The 18,306-nt window shown below is 33.2% G+C and overlaps 1 protein-coding gene across 11 annotated transcripts in view; it reads left to right on the forward strand.

Annotated features, from left to right (window-relative positions):
* The first annotated feature begins 1,485 nt into the window (after positions 1–1,485).
* The window catches only part of LOC139503614 (advillin-like), a 56,520-nt gene continuing 39,699 nt past the window's right edge, over positions 1,486–18,306 (forward strand). For 5 of the 11 annotated variants that reach the window (XM_071293423.1, XM_071293430.1, XM_071293433.1 and 2 more), the window contains exon 1: positions 1,486–1,570. The gene's annotated coding sequence lies outside the window, so the exon portion shown is untranslated. Of the gene's footprint in view, positions 1,571–9,499; positions 9,620–9,650; positions 9,703–18,306 lie in introns of those variants that run through there. The other 6 variants (XM_071293424.1, XM_071293425.1, XM_071293431.1 and 3 more) reach the window with 6 other exon arrangements.

The raw sequence follows: 18,306 nt of genomic DNA on the forward strand, positions 1-18,306 counted from the left end.
CCGCCAGCGTGGGACTTAGTTTAACATAGGACCCTATGGGAAATGCATACAAATGACTTCTTTTAGAGAACCACTGAATGGAATGAAATCAAACATGGCATGAATGTTCCTAATGTGGTGCTGACCAAGTGTTGTTACTTTGTAGCCGATCCATTATCCAAGATTGCCGCCAGCGGGGGACTTAGTTTAACATAGGACCCTATGGGAAATGCATACAAATGACTTCTTTTAGAGAACCACTGAATGGAATAAAACCAAACATTGCATGAATGTTCCTTATGAGGTGCTGACCAAGTGTTGTTACTTTGTAGCCGATCCATCATCCAAGATGGCCGCCAGCGTGGGACTTAGTTTAACATAGGACCCTATGGGAAATGCATACAAATGACTTCTTTTAGAGAACCACTGAATGGAATAAAACCATACATGGCATGAATGTTCCTTATGAGGTGCTGACCAAGTGTTGTTACTTTGTAGCCGATCCGTCATCCAAGATGGCCGCCAGTGGGGGACTTTTGAATGAAATTAAACATGTTCCTTTCCTTATAAATGAGGTTGTGTTGTCACTTTTAGCCAAATTTTATATTTTTTTATATGATTTCAAAAACCCAAGTAGAATCAGGTGAGCGATACAGGCTCTTGAGAGCCTCTAGTTTTTTTACTCAGAACTCCTGTCCTGCCTATTTTTTTCAAATTTCATCCTAGCCAACCCATAAAAATCAAATGGTAGCTCCCTTAATTGTTCAACTAAGTATCTATATTTAGACCAGATATCCTCAATGCAAAGCATTCTGCAATATAACAGCAATTTTTTTTCCACAAGAGATACATTTTCTTGTGTCAAGAGTCATAACAATTCGGAAGTTTTTTTAATTCTAAAAGTAACCGATATTTTTCAACAAATGTTAGAAATGTAAGTGAAAACATTTCTCTAGTGATATCATACGGGACATTCAAATAAAAAATTAAGCTTATCCTCAACTTTTCCAAGTGAGCAATTTAAACAAAGACACTCTGATGCATCTATAGATATCATTGGAGAAATATATTTGATATCATATCTGTCTCTGCATGCACGATCATGCACGTACTGTCTCAATTTGGCAAAGATATATTTATTCAAATTTGACAAACACAATAGATTAAATTGACATGTTAATACAAATGGAGCAACTATATAGACAGTTACATACACCAAAAAGATTTACACTTTAAAATTTAATAAATTATTTATGATCACTAAAAAAAATTGAAAATAAAATTATGAATAAGATCGATAATGAAATTTTCAGATCTAAGAAAGATAACTCAAAGGCAATAATAATTTAGTTTAAAAGATGCGTGTTCGTGTTGTCCATTGTGACTTTTTTAAAAACAGATAAATTAAGTTGTATTACACAAAAAAAAAGCTCACTTTCAGGATATTTCAATTATTTTTAAATGTCCAAAAATTGGAGAACTATTTTGTTTAGTATCATTCCGCATTGATAAGGGGAGACAAGCAGGGTAGGTAAATTTTACCTGTTGGTTCACAAGGTGAGCAAGTTTGACAGAAAGGTACATTACACAGGTGTGTAGAAAAATGACTTTAACATTAGCCTTTCGTTTGCATTTATTGTCGATTCAGCAAAACAAAATATATGTAAAGCCCATGTCTTCGTATTTATCTTCCCAGCATGTTTTTAAATCCTGTATTTTTCAATTCTCCATGCTCATGACCCAGTCCACTGCACATGAATAGTGCAGATAAGATTGTTTTTATATATGATAGCATCTTGTCAATACCATCGTGGTATCTATTTGACAGCAGTCAATGAATTTTTGTGATGACATGAAGTATTACAGGGTCTGATGATCAGATAATTTCAAAGATGCATGCACCAGACTCAAGTTCGAGTTGAGGTCTTAGAATTATGCTATCTGGACATGTTATATCATCAAAAGTGTTATCTACCATTGAATAAGTTGGGGTACATAGAAAGTTTTGTATATGTAGTACATATGATATGACCATTCAAGGTGAATTAAGCAGCGCACACCTAGTCCAAATAGAGGGTCTCATTGTGTGACACTGGATTGCCGATTTTTTGTAAGCGTGACACGTGAAAGTCAACTTATTGTTCTGTGAAAACAAAACACAGCAAATTATAAAAGAAATAAGAGTTGCTTACATACATAGTGTAAGCGGGATACAGGAATCTGTCAAAACAGTAAGCAGGATCTGGGATCGGAACCCCCCCCCAATGAGACCCCCCAAATAATTATGACGTCCTGCAAGGCTATTTTATTTTTTTTCTGGGACGCCTTCCTACGACCCAGAAAAAATAATAACATAGCCTTGCCATAGGAAGGCGTCCCAGAAAAAAAATAAAATAGCCTTGCCAGATGTCATAATTATTTGGACTAGCGCACACCCTAAAATCGAAACAACATTTTTTTGTATAAAAAACATTGAACATTTTAGCACATCACTCTGATAACGGAAATACTACCTTAAATCCTGTTGTGTATAGCAACTTGTTGCAGGAGTAAGACTTGCAAGTTAAAAAAAAAGAATATTTTATTCATCATGAAATTGGACTTTTTTTTTACTTTCTTACAAATCTACAACGTGGCAAATCAGTGGCGGATCCAGGACTTTTCATAAGGGGGGCCCGATGACTGACCTAAGGGGGAGGGGGGGCCTTGCCAGTCATGCTTCAGTGATTCCCTATATAATCAACCAAATTTTTTCCATGAAAAGGGGGGCCCCCCTTGGATCCGCCTATGCAAATTTTGTCACCTAGTTCACATCTGCAAACATGGCAAGTGTTGTTATCTTGTATACATTTTCAAATATCACAAATGTCGTCAGCTTGTGAAAATCTGTAAACACGGCAAATGTTGTTACCTGGTACAAAGCACTTTTCTCGTAAATAGTTTGTTAAAGTCTTCACATCTCTGGTGATACCATGTTCGCTAGCCATTAGTGTTACGATCCACTCCAATTTTTTCCACCCTTGGCGGATTGGGATAAAATTTCGGAGACACAAGGTATGTCTTTTTATTGGTTGCAGTAGAAATTTGCTGCATCCAATCAAAAAGCGCCTCTAACATGATCACGTGTAAATTTAGAAAGTGATTGTAAACAATTGCCACATGTTTATTGTGCAACAAGTGTTTACATCACTAAACATACGACTATATTTAGTGACAACTTGAATGATTCTAATCAACTAATAGAAGTTCCTGTGTATGTTTCATCATGTTCATGCACAAATGCATGAATGTTGATGTATATTTTCGTTTCCAGCTTTACCAAGTGTGTAGAATCTAGACGCTACCGCGTTTTTAACTCCAAATTGAAGTGTTCAAGTGCTACCATTTGGTCAAGAATAATGTATTCAGAATCGGTCTGACTTTAATCTTCCGATAGATGGTGCAACATTGATATCACAAATGTTGGCTTAATCTGCCACGGGTGGAGAGATCAGGAGTGGATCGTAACCCTTGGCTAGGGAAGATGTGGTGATACATGTTTTATAATCCAGCAAACTGCATTTTTGGAAAGATATCAACATCTACATATATACTCCATTTCTTAAAGTTTTATGGTGTACATGACCGTAATGACAATATTTTTCATTGTTTCATCATTTGTTTCTGACAGCAGCTATATTTGTAATATTTAAAACATTTGGTGTCAAATGAGACAGATGTTGAGATCTTGTATCTTTTAGAACAAAACATTTAAAAAGAAAATGAAGTAAATCTTCAACTGCTTTCCTACATAGCTTACACTTAATGATTATCCTGTCATCATGGTCATTGTAGCATCAGTTTGCAATAATAACATTTAACTACTTGCCTTTTATTTAAATGACAAATCGGTAGACTGTAAATGTCACAATCACAGTCATTGATGGCAGTTATGTGTCTGTATTTTGTATTGAATCAATGTATCTATTTTTAACCGGATTTTTGTGACAAAAATGTCGGTTATTGATTTGGGGATGTACGGCGGCCGGGCGGCAATCAAATGTTGTCCGTGCATTAACTCATGAACCGTTCAACCAAAGCTTTTAAAATTTTAATATGTTATTACTGACAACTATACAAAGGTCAGGTTCAATAATGGCCATTTTGACTTTTACCGTTCAGGAGTTATGGTTCTTGAAAGATTGAAAAATGGTGTTTCCCGTCATGTCCGTGCATTTTCTCATGAACCATTCAACCAAAGCTTTTGAAATTTTAATATGTTGTTACTGATGACAAAATAGAGGTCAAGTTCAATAATGACGATTTTCACTTTCACCGTTCATCAGTAATGGTTCTTGTGATATTTCCAGGACACAAATAAATGTTAATAAATCTGGTTTGCTGTCGTTGTGACAGCCTCTTGTTATCTTTCTCTAGTCCTAATTATACCATATAATCTGAAATATCAAAGACAAGTTTTTTCGCTTTTAAAGGAAAAAATTGCACTTTTTGTCAAAAATTTTACTGTACATTATTTCATTTCTTCATCAGAAAAATTTTCAGATTTAGTTGACTAAATGGTTATGGTCTTATGAAGGACTAAGTTTTTTGGTTTTTTTTACATGAAAACATGCATATAATAATGATAAAAAAAAGTAAAACATAGAAAAGAAAGAAAAAAAAACCAACAAGAAACATAATTTTCAAATATACTTAACGTAACGGTACCCAAATTGCACCGAGTACCCAAATTGCACCTATCTATCAAAAATAGCAGCAAAAATCTAACAAGATATCCTAGAGACTAAAAAAATGGTATTTTTATGATTTGATACTATGCACGTCTTTCAACATAGGTAAAAATATTTAGATATACACAAAACATTCACAATATTTATCAACAGATGAAGTGTTTACTGAAAAGCAAAATGTACTGAAACGTCGCCATGCGACGTCATCAAAACGTCATCTTTTTAAAATTAACAAATACAATACGTTTCAAGTATCCATTTCTTAAAAAATGAAGAGTAAGCATGGACAAATATCCAATTGTTCAAAATATTTGAAAAAAATAAAGAAAAGCTCTGTTATTCGACTTTTGAAGATGCGAATTTAAGCACGGATGCAATTTGGGTACTCCTCATTACAGAATCTGGGATGGTTTGGAGGTAAGTTCAGACCAATTTTTCTATGATTCCTTATGGATTGAAAATCTAATTGGTGTACCTAATTTATAATAGAAGGATACGGCTACAAAATAAACACAAAATTGAAATTTTTGTCTTGATCATAAAAAAACTTAGCATAAGCTGAAAAAACTGTCAAAATAGGTGCAATTTGGGTACCGTCACGTTACATGTATATAAGATTTGAGATACAATTTTATATTGATATGTAATAAGAAACATTTTCTTGTAAGTTTTGATTAAATGATAATGACATTTGTCTGCCTAGGAGAAATCACTGGTCAGAAGAATGACAACAATGTCAATATTTAATCAGGAAATTCTTTAAAATCTTTAATTTATATGTAAATATTTCAAAGATAACACTTTTATTTATTCACATATTTAAATAAAAGGAGATGTATTATACCAAAGATACAGCACCCAAAAAGCTAAAAAAAATAGCCACAAAAGATATCTTAGTAAAGCTATTCCATAGATTATATAAAAAAAGAAAGAAGATATGGTATGATTGCCAATGAAACAACTCTCCGCAAGAGACCAAAATGACACAGAAATTAACAACTGTAGGTCACCATATGTTGGTATCTTCTATCAAATAAACAAAAAATGGTGTTCAAAGGAAGAATAACTTAAATAAGTGTATCAATTTATATACAAGTCATTTAAATGTTTATGATCTAGTAGGAAGTTTATTCAAAAGTAAATCCTTTATTTGCATCAGGGAGACTGAAAATTTGTAAAAATACATTTAAATTTCATTTTAAAAACATTTAGTTTATATACATTTTAACTTTTTTTTTTATCTTATTTTTACCAATGCTGAAGCCAACAGTCCCATCCATCCCCGAAATTGTTTTTCTGTTCTCTAAATTAAGTTGGCCTTTACAAAATGTTGAAAAAAACTTATACTTTTGCATATTAAACACAAAACTCAGATCAAGTTTAAAATTTGGAAGTGTCACTTTCACAGTTCTTGAGTTACATTTGAAGGCCTCTTTTTAAATAAATAGATTGCTAAATCTATCATTTTCCCTTCTCTAAGGAACAATTGTCTTATCTAACTTTTATGAAACTCATCAGGGGTTAAACAATTTGGTTACAGCTAACTAGCCCAGGACTTATTGGCAGCAGGATTTTACTAGCCCTGTTGGAAGAACTGCTAGTCCATCAAAACTGACCTGCTAGCCCTAGTATGCCTTAAAAATCAAGAATTTGCTGCATAATACAAAGTGGGTGTCCTTTGTTTTGAAGGAGACATTATACACTGTATTTAATAATTTTTGTTGATCTGTTATTTATTCTTTTGGTGCTTAACCTAACTTAGTTGTTCCCACATTCAAAGCAGACTTTTTTTTTGCGTGCTTGGGGCAACTAACGGCAATATTCACAGAGCATTTTCGTTTTTTTCATCAGCAACAGCCAACCTTGCCAGGGGAATCATTGTGTTCCAGTTCTGCCAACTTTTCAGGAAGTGAATGTGTGATTTTTTGGCCAAATTGTAGAGAGCAAAGAGAAAAAACAAGAGATCAAAGGAAAATGACGCCAAATAAGAATGAACATGTGTGAGTCTCGCGCTAAAGACTTGGCAGCCCTTCTGTCCTGGACACTATTAATTTATTTCCGCGGCTTTTCCCTGTCGTATTTAGCATTTTTGGGGGATGAATTTTCAGCCTCGTTACTCCTTTCATCTACCGTTTTTCGTTTTGAAACTGACGAAGTTCCTGGAGTTCCCGTACTAAAATATTAAAAAATATTGTGTTGCATGGTTTCGTGCTCAAGAGCTGTGCAACAAGACAGGTCAATACCAATCAATACATCATACCCCCAAATACTGTTAATTGAAAATCTCGGCACGATAAGCAATGTACAATACCCCAAGCCATGGTATGAGAAATCGATATTTAAAGTATGAGAATTGCAATCAACACATGATACCAGGCCACCAGACATGCCAGAGTTATTTGTTCTATTTTTAAAATATGTACAGCAGGACCTGTACAAACCAGTTCAAATTGTTGGAATCCCAGATGATTTAATTGAATCGAATTGACTAACATAGAATAGTGATGAAGGGATTTTTCACTTTCTATTTTGGAAACGTCAAGATTTTTTTGTTACTTAAGTCCGTCGGGCATATCGAATTACACATTTTAATTGCCCGAGGCGTAAATGATCTAGTCCCGGGCGTCGGGCTAGTGGATTTTTTAACCCCTGCTCATACACAATTGTAAGAACCAAAACTTGCAGACAGAGTTCAATTATGGCAGATGTTCATTGACAATTCTAAAGTTGTGCCCCTTTATACAGGTCAGGGGACTTACTGATTCAAGTAACATTATTTCCATAAAGGTTGGAAGTTAGAGTTGTCTTTCTTTAATAATCACCTATTTAAGTAGTACAAATTAATCACTAGAAGAAGTGATTTAATTTATTGTAGCTTTAAATATAGAATACTAATGATCCAGGGACTAATTATGTTTCTAAACTTATCAGAACCAACATCTGTGTTGTCTAGATGACCAGGTCATTTCAGGTGATGACCTTGTACTGAATCTAGGATAATGACATAAAATCACTTGTTTAAGTATCAGACCTCAATTTCCTTCCCAAAAATCACTTCTTTAAGTATAATTCTTTTAATAACCCCCACTAATTTCAACACCCCCCGAACAGTGAAATTTTTATCGTGAACAGTAGAATTTTATTACATAATCTGAAAGATGAAACCTTGAACTTCACAGGAAAAATACTCCCACTGCTGGGAAAAATCTTTGAAGAAAGTATCAGTTCATTATGACACTTTGCTACTCAAATAAGTGATTTAAAAATCACTTATTTCAGTAAGTCCCCTGACTGTTATAAACTTTAAAATTGCAAAGACCTAAGACTAAAACAATCGAACGACTCTTTAAAAACTAGCAGTGACATCAAATGCTCTAGATCTCAAATAGTATTTTCATGTAGCAAGCTTTAGCGAGGGTATTTATACCCTGGTACACAATTTTTTTATTCTCTTTGATTTGTCATTTATTATGGTGGTAATGGAGGTACCTTCATGACGACTGTAGTTAAAAAAAATTGGTACATGACGATAAAATGTGCACTTTCTTCTAAACGATAAAAACATCGACTGATTTTGACAAATCATTTTAATTTTTTTCCAAAAATAACGGTAATTATTTGAGACCTCTGACGAATCATGATTGGATATTCTGACGAATCATGGTAAAATATTAAGCAATTTGACACTTACATCAGCCGAAAATTACTGTTTGACGCCTGCAGTAAAGGGTATTTTAATACCCTCATTTATCATGGTAAAATTTTAAGCAATTTGACCCTTACATCAGCCGAAAATTACTGTTTGACACCTGCAGTAAATGGTATGTTACTACCCTCATTTATTATGGTAAAATTTTAAGCAATTTGACCCTTACATCAGCCGAAAATTACTGTTTGACACCTGCAGTAAAGGGTATGTTACTACCCTCATTTATCATGGTAAAATTTTAAGCAGTTTGACACTTACATCAGCCGAAAATTACTGTTTGACACCTGCAGTAAAGGGTATGTTACTACTCTCATTTCTCAGGTCTTTTAAGTTTTCGCATTCAAGATGATTAGATCATTACATGTATATAGTTAGGGATTTGTCCATTGTTGGTCCATACTTGGATTTGTATTTGCGGATGGAGAGTTGTCTCATTGTCACTCATACCACATTTTCCTTTATCTATTTATGGATAGTAGTTGTCTTATTGACAATCATTAAGCAGCTGCATATATTCATATGTACAATGATATGCATACACTGTACAGTTACATCCTGTTCATACAAATGTATATGCGATTAGGTTCAGGACCCTAATATCACCATACAACTGAAAATGTACATGTTCATTTGTACATACATGTATGTCATGTATGTTTGATACATACAGGGTTCTTGCTAAGGATTTTTAAAGACGAGTCCAGGGACTCGTCGTTTTTAGCCATGACGAGTCAAACAGCAAAAAGAAAATATTTTATTGTAATACAAAAATGTATAATGTAATATTTTAGTCTCCATTTCCTTATAGATCACTTTTAAACTTTTCCTATAAAATGATGATATTTGTGTTTTACTGTGTTCAGTTTATAAAATATTTCAGTCTTGATGCATCTGTGGACTCGCCAGTTTTGGAAATGGTGAGTCCACCCAGATTTTGATGAGTCCAGGATTCATGGACTCCCCTTAGTGAGAACCCTGATACACAGTTGATTTCCTATATAACAAATAGTACTTTTGGTGTGTTCTGATCATGAAATGCAGACTGCTGTCTAAATCTTCCATTCATTCTTTTTTAGTACCCATTGGACAAATTGTATAATAAGATTGTGGGAAAATTGTTTAAAGCTACAATGAAAACGGTTACAATTAGATCACCTCTGCATGCCTTCATTGTCAGGTGGGGTAGTTAAGCCAACCTCAGGTAAATTCTAACTGTCAGATTTATAATTCAGGGTCATCTAGACCATAAGAGTGATTTGGTGGTCAAGAGGTTTTTACTGACAGGTAAGGATTTGTATAAAGATAAGTTGATTTATAGATTTTGAAAAAGGCAAATGTGCTGCATATATTACATTCATGATAATGAATAATACTCTAGCGAAAACATTTTCCTTATAAAAGATAATGCAAATAAATTAAGCTTGTGGCAGGGAATTTATACATGTTATACAATTGCAAGTTTTCATTGATATGCTTAAATTGAAACTTGGTCACTTTTTTTTGCATAAGTTCAGTGCAGTGTCTCTTTTACGCTTGTTATTAATATTTGTTCCTAAATTTTATCAGATCCCTTGAGTGTTGAGTTCACTGAAGAGATACATGTAATCTTGTTACATGGTTTGGCTCATTTTTAAATGTACATGTACTTGATTGTCAGTAATTACATGGTTGTTTTGTCACCTGATCTGAATGGTTTATTTTAAGTTTTTTATTTGTGGAATATTGTAGATAACATTGAAAGTTTGCTGTTTATATTTGAATCATTTAAATTTGTTTAAAGTATGCATGATAAACATGATAATGGGGTTAGTCATATTGGGTTAAAGTAATGGTACATGACGTAGTACAACATCTTATATTTGGTGTACATTTGTTGTTGGATTGATGTCTCATTGAGGAACTATATATATATATATATATATGAATAAATAATACAACAGCACAATATAAGAAAACACTGTAAATATCAGTTCGGGAGCTACCATTCGATTTTTATGGGGGGTGGGGGGCTACGATAGAATTTGAAAATAAATAGGCATGACTGGAGTTTTGAGTAAAAAAGTCAAGATAAACTATTAAAAAAAAGGCATGACTGAATTGAGTGAAAAATATAAAGGCAGGACAGAGATTACTATTAAAAAAAAGGCAGGTCAAATTTTTTCATCCTAGCCCAATGGCGGCTCCCTTAAAAAGACTAAATTCATCATTGAAACATCAGATCAATCTGAAAGCTTAGTTTCAAAGCCAATTGAAAATAATAGATATGCTGCTTCCATGACTATAATGATATCAACATGATCAATCAGACCTCATCCAATGGATTTAGTATAGTATCGTTATAAACTGAGAATAAATGACCTTCAGGCTTGTGCAATGTCACAATATCCTTGCTTTAGTTTATTTTATTACTGCTTTGTACAGATTTGTATATAAATAGATTACTGGTATTGTGTCAGTCCATTTATTTACATGTACATTATTTAAAACTCCTGTTGTAGCAGAGGGGTCATTTAAGTTAAACCCGTTTCAATCTGTACCTCTAAAAAAAAAGTCTGTTCTCTAACTTTAGTTCCGCTCAACCAAATGTTATGATACTTACACACAATGCTTATTACCACGAAACACAGATCCAACTTGAACTTGAGTTGCATCAATTTGACTTTTTTTAAATTGACTTATGTCCCTTTACAAATGGAAAAATTGCTGAATTTATATCGTTTGAGTGTTCTCAGTTACTTACATGACTTATGTTTACTTCAACTAAATAATGTTATTGTTCTTGAGTTATGTCCCTTTATAATGTTACTTGCATGTCCCTTTATAATGTTATTTGCATGTCCCTTTATAATGTTATTTGCATGTCCTTTATAATGTTATTTGCATGTCCCTTTACAATGTTATTTGCATGTTGGGGGCATCATCTGTGTTACATTTCCCATTTATTTTCATCTGCACCATGTGTACCACTGCATTTTTTGGCTAAACCTGAATCAGCATAATTGAGAGAATCATTGGTACCAAATTAAATGGTATCCTACAACATCCATTTACATCCTTTTATATTTGATTATGGTGATTTTTGTTCACTTCTAAATTTGACTCCTATCAAAATATAAACTTCATTTATGATTTAAGATGAATTTTGAAAAATCAGCAATTCAGAACAAATACATATATTTATGTAAGGGGTGGACAGGTTTAAGTCTTTTCCCTCCTCCCACTCCTCTTCTCTAGCAATTGCTGGTGGTTCCCAGCTTGTTTTTATGAACTTTGTTAATCATTCATGAGGGTCTCTTCTTATTTATTCTGAAGCCCATTTAAAAAAAAAACATCTTAAGAAAAAGACATCTACTGATACGACATGTAAATATACACCATTAAAAGCATGTTGAGCATAGTAATACTAGATATGTACATGTATTTACACCTTGTCTATATCTTTATTGTAAACAGACAGTGTAAAAACATTTATTGTTCATATCACCTTTGCTATCAATTTGTCAACAAAACTTTGTTTATTTTATCATAATTCTATATGATAATTTGTATATGATTGACAGTTTGTTGACAAGTTGGTCTGTCCTAAAACCATTAAGATTATTAACCAAAGATTTATAGCCTTAAGCTTTAATGTTTGTGACTGTGACTGTCTTTTGGGATTTGAAAAAGAGAGGGATGGCGAAAAGATGAATAGAATTTGTTGTGGAAACTATTGATATTCAGTGGTGATTTAGATTAAAGATATGCAGGATTAAAAAGTTTATATTGTGTAGAAAGATTGGACATTGTCACCCAACATCAGAATAATGTTTATTGAAGGGTGTGAATGCCAGTTCTGTACTCATTATGGAACCCTGGTACAGCAATTCTTTCACAGATATATCCCTGATGTTTTGTTGTAAGGCAAAATTTCTTCCCCTATCATGGGTGGATCTAGCCATTTTTCCCAACCTAGGATAACAGGGGGTTCCCAATTCAAATGCACTATCGGACCATTGTCAAAAAAATGCATACCCAGAACCCAACCTACCTGCATCCGCAAGTGCCTCTACACCTCATTTTCCAGCTGCGGTCAAAATTTCGACATTCCTTGAAATATTTGCCACTGGATGTTCAGCAATCAAAAATCAATCAAAAATAATTGTAGATAGTTAAAAAAAAATTTATTACAATTGCTGTCAACATAAAGGCAGTCATTAATCAATTAATCTATAATCAGTCACATATGTACTGTGATACATGCTAACCTATACTGTACCTAAATTTTACATGGCCGTTATAGGTTTTGCAATTATGATTGAAAATTTAATTTGAAGTTGATATTATTTAACCTATATTTTTATGCCCCACCTACGATAGTAGAGGGGCATTATGTTTTCTGGTCTGTGCCTCTGTTTGTCTGTCCGTCCGTCCGTCTGTGCCTCCATTCGTCCGTCCGGTTAAAGTTTTTGGTCGAGGTAGTTTTTGATGAAGCTGAAATCCAATCAACTTGAAACTTAATACACATGTTCCCCATGATATGATCTTTCTAATTTTAATGCCAAATTATAGTTTTGACCCCAATTTCATGGTCCACTGAACATAGAAAATGATAGTGCAAAGTTCAGGTTAATGTTTTTGGTCAAGGTAGTTTTTGATGAAGTTAAAGTTACATCAACTTGAAACTTAGTACACATGTTCCCTATGATATGATCTTTCTAATTTTTATTCCAAATTAAAGTTTTGACCCCAATTTCACGGTCCACTGAACATAGAAAATGATAGTGGGAGTGGGGCATCCGTGTACTATGGACACATTCTTGGTTTTTAAAGTTTCATTCAACATGATCAACATATTTGCAATATTTCTTACAAAATTTCAGAGTTTTCATTTTATCAATTCTATCATTTGTCTATTGAACAATTTAGTTTTTGGTGGTTATGACAATTAAAGCATAATCCATAATCCCTAGTCATATACTTAACTTTTTTTAAATTCAAATCCATGCAACGCTATAGGCAAATTATTTTTGTAATGCATTTAAGTCTGTAAACAATACAGTCATCAAACAGTTATGTTTTTCCGTCTGTTGTTTTAACCCTGACGACCCTTTCATTACTTATTCATCATATTAATTCGGCATAATTAAAACCATTAGTTTGACAATAGTATCAATGCAATCAGTTTGATTGACTCAGCCATATTGATCATATTTATATATCATTTATGACAGGCTAATTTCATATTTTAGATGGATGACATTAAATGTTTCAAATGTAAATATGGAAATCTAACGAGATCACAAAAACTTGTTAAAGATGGGAGAAATCATACACGGGATGTCAATACTTGGTGTTTTTGTTTGAAGGACATATTTCATGGCTTGTTTATTAGCTATTGGAACAAAAACCGAGGGTAATTTTCTTGTTGTTGATCAGATGGTTCGATTCATACAAAAATTAATCATAAGATCGTTAAGATGACCATATAAGGAAATTGTGGTTGTGTTCAAATTGATCTCATTGTGATAGAAATATATTAGGACAACACATACAATGTATCTCTGTTTAAAAGTACAACATTCGTTGTCATCTTTGATTCCATAATGGAGACTTAAAATATATTGTTATCCCGTAATCCTTTTGTTTGTAGGTATATAATGCATGTAATGCTTCAAACTGAAAAAATATAACAAATTCAGTTAAATACAAAAAGGTTTACATCATAGACTAAAACTTTGGCACTGGAACATTTTCAAACTTCACATGAACTTGAATGCTTGATAGCTTTGACATTATAATTTTTTCTCTGCTTTGAAGTCTAATTGGCGAAATATTGAACATGGTTAACTTGACCTTAACCTCATTTTCTTGGTTCATGAGAATCAATATTCAAGATCAAATGATACAATATGTAAAAACATAAATGTATACATTTATTGTTGAAAGCAAGCCTAAAGCATATGTAATCAGCACAATCAGTGTCATGTATGTATATAATGAGAAAACATTGTACTTGAAGCCTAATAAAAAAAACTCTGTGAATATGGTACTGTAAATTCAGAAATTATTGCATGCTTTTATTATTGTGATTTTGTAATTTAAACCTAAAATGCAATTTTGATTTTTGCAAGCCTGTAATTCAATGGTTGTCGTTTTTGATGTGTTACTTATTTGTTTTTCCTTCATTTTACATTTTTCATTTCAGTGCCTTTTATCATGTTTATAGCTGACTATAATGGGGTATGGGCTTTTCTCATTGTTTAAGGCTATAAGATGACCTAAAGTTGGTAATTTCTGTGTTATTTGGTCTCTTGTAGAGAGTTGTCTGATTGGCAATCATTATCCACATCTTCTTTTTTATATTGAATCCTAAATTAAACTGACATTGGTACACTACAGCTCATGTGAAATTTGCTTTGTCCACCCGTCCACAGTGGGAGTGGTCACCGGATGGGCAACATTTTTAGCTTGTCCACTCTGCCCACCCATAGGAGTGGGCATGCATTTTTTTGTTTAATCAAAACACAAAGTACAATCAATTGAAAAAAGCAGATAAGCAATTATAATCAATATTTTTACAAAAAAAAAAGAGATTATAGCTACAGTGGGCAGTCGGGTGGGCTGTCCACGGTGGGCCAGTGGAAAAAGCAAAATCCACCCGGTCTGTTGTGTACATTGTATTTTAATGGAAAACAGCTACTTTAAATTGTTTTAACTATACACTGGACTTATTGTTAAATGCATGCATGGGTGTAATGTACATTTGTAGTATGCTTCCCAATATTAATGTATGTTACGTGTAGTACATATAATAATATTAAAAACACAAGCATTTTCTTCAATGTTTGTATTAATGAAAATGAAATACAAATATGAAAAAAATCCTGAGGCCATTTTGTTCCAACTGGTTGCTCATTTGTATTAAAAGTGTACATGAATGGACCATTATTTAAACAAGTTTAAATCCTGTTATAATGGAATGTATTTTATATCAGTGTTTAATTTCATTGGATAACTTTTTTTTACCATTTGTTAAGATCATACCACATTTTAACCCTTGGTAAATCATTAATTGTATATGATGTAAGATTTCATAATTACTGTAATAATTCATAATCTTTAGAATTGTAATAAGAGGATTTTTAGGCTGTTGATACAATACATTTACATGTATACATTACTTCTTTTAAAAAATGTGTGTAACAATATATACTGTATAAGGAAAAGAAAATTGAGCTTTAAGCAACCATGTTTGTGAATTATCATAAATGTCATGCAAATATTGATTTAAGAGAAAACATTTTTACTGAAATCATATAAAATTCATAAATTTGTTGCCTAGGAATCATGATATATTTTTGGAAATGAAATATAAGTTTCTGAGGCCTGATTGGGCATGTTGGGATCGAATTTCAGGTACATAATAATTAACTATGGTGAAATGGGAGCTTCAGTAAACATTGTAATTACCGGAGAAGCTTACACTTTATAGATGGTCTCCTTAGGCAGGCCTGATTGGGATAAGCTTATACTTTATAGATGGTCTCCTTGGGCAGGCCTGATTGGGATAAGCTTATACTTTATAGATGGTCTCCTTAGGCAGGCCTGATTGGGAGAAGCTTATACTTTATAGATGGTCTCCTTGGGCAGGTATGATTGGGATAAGCTTATACTTTATAGATGGTCTCCTTAGGCAGGCATGATTGGGAGAAGCTTACACTTTATTGATGGTCTCCTTGGGCAGGCCTGATTGGGAGAAGCTTATACTTTATAGATGGTATCCTTGGGCAGGCCTGATTGGGAGAAGCTTATACTTTATAGATGGTCTCCTTGGGCATGCCTAATTGGGAGAAGCTTACACTTTATAGATGGTCTCCTTGGGCAGGCCTGATTGGGAGAAGCTTATACTTTATAGATGGTCTCCTTGGGCAGGCCTGATTGGGAGAAGCTTATACTTATAGATGGTCTCCTTGGGCAGGCCTGATTGGCTGAAGCTTATACTTTATAGATGGTCTCCTTGGGCAGGCCTGATTGGGAGAATCTAATACTTTATAGATGGTCTCCTTGGGCAGGCCTGATTGGGAGAAGCTTATACTTATAGATAGTCTCCTTGGGCCCATCTAGTGAAGTGCCACTGGACCTCTGTCCTTGCTAATTTCTTTGATTATAATACATGTAGTTAAATATGCAATCATTGCTACACAATAATTAAATATGAATACAACAATGTCTTAAAAATAGAAGGTACAATTTAGTACTAGTGGAATTTTCAATAACCACATGTTCTGTTATAAATATAAATCAGTAGAAATTTGATGTTCTTAAAATATATACTATAAATCTTATGACATGTTTTACATGGTTTACAAACTGCGTAGTATTTAACCTCTGAGAACATAGAAAAATATGATGAAGTTTGAATTAATATATACAGTAATGTTCTTCTTGAACATGTTGAAGGAAAAAGGTTCATTTTTGGAAAGAAAAATCGACAACCTCTTTTGTGGATTTCTTCACTAGAGACTTTCATGAAGGAAGATTCTAAGGAGGTCTTGTCCCACTTTTAAGAATTATCATACAGTTTCTAAGATGTTCAATTCAAGATGTACTGTATGTAAAACTTTAAATTGGACAGAAAAGATCATATTGCTCCTGTATTCCCTTATTCAGTGATTTTAATATCAAAAACTGGACCAACACCAACCTAGACTAAACTAGGCCAGACACAGTTCATAAAAATCCCATCAAAATGTCATATTAGACCTGGAGACATAACTTATTGTTTATATTATAGATAATCTACCTCTCCTCAGGTGTGAAAGGTCATCACAGTAATGTTTAAATGTTGTTGACCTCTTGAAAAAAACACTGAAACAATCATTTTTAATTACATATAAAAATAACAAGATATGGAATGATTGCAAATGAGACATCTGTCTACCAGAGGCCAAATGGCCTAGAAGTGATTGTTATTATGCACTTAAATTCAAAGGCCTTTTTTGATTACTATGAATTCAGAAAGTAATGTGTGTGGGTTGCTGTTTATCAATATTGTTGTTCAAATCAGCATCATTTTGCATGCCGAATTTTAAAGCAACTAAATTACTTATTTTAGAAAACGCAACACACAATTAATGCGGTCAACTTAAAAAGTATGGTTTTACATTTCAATGCAATACAGATGAACATGTATAAGTTATAAAATGATCGACATCAAAAAAACTTTTCTGAATTATTTGTTAAACTATATATAAATGTGCCAATCTTCAACAATAAACTAGTCTCTTAGCATGTTTAGCAAAATGTTTAGCTATAGTCTAGAAAAGTTTAATTAGCTGTTGATGTAGGTGGTAAGAATTTTAATGCTTTATACATGTAGCTAACTGTGTCAAGTGTTTTCAATAGCCCTGACTGACTGATAAGATATAAAAGGTTGATTTGACTCATTTATCTACCTTCGTTTTTCTTTATAAACTTTTGAAAAAAAAATTAGACAGGCTGAAGATTTAACAAGATTATTTTTAATTACTTGGGGGGGGGGGGGGAAACAAGGTGTTGGCAAATAGCTGTACAATTCTTAACGCTTGCAAGAAAACCCACAGTGCTATTGACATAAGCATGTGATATCCAAGGCCATGTTTTCTACATTGTATGGAAGCTGCATTCATGGCTAATTGTTTTATTGATCTTTCTTTCATTCATGATCATATGAGTTGAAATATCTAATGAATTCAGATATCAAACTGAGCTTTTCTTGTGAGCTATAGTTGGATATCTTCACTTTAGTCAACACTTAGCTCAATAACCCAAGGATATTAGGTTTGTATTTAAATTACGACCTAATGACATAATCAACTGTTTGACCAGTGGTCAGTGAAAAATGTAAATACCACTGTTTATCTGACG

Source organism: Mytilus edulis, chromosome 14 (assembly GCF_963676685.1).
Source record: "Mytilus edulis chromosome 14, xbMytEdul2.2, whole genome shotgun sequence".
Classification (NCBI taxonomy): domain Eukaryota; kingdom Metazoa; phylum Mollusca; class Bivalvia; order Mytilida; family Mytilidae; genus Mytilus; species Mytilus edulis.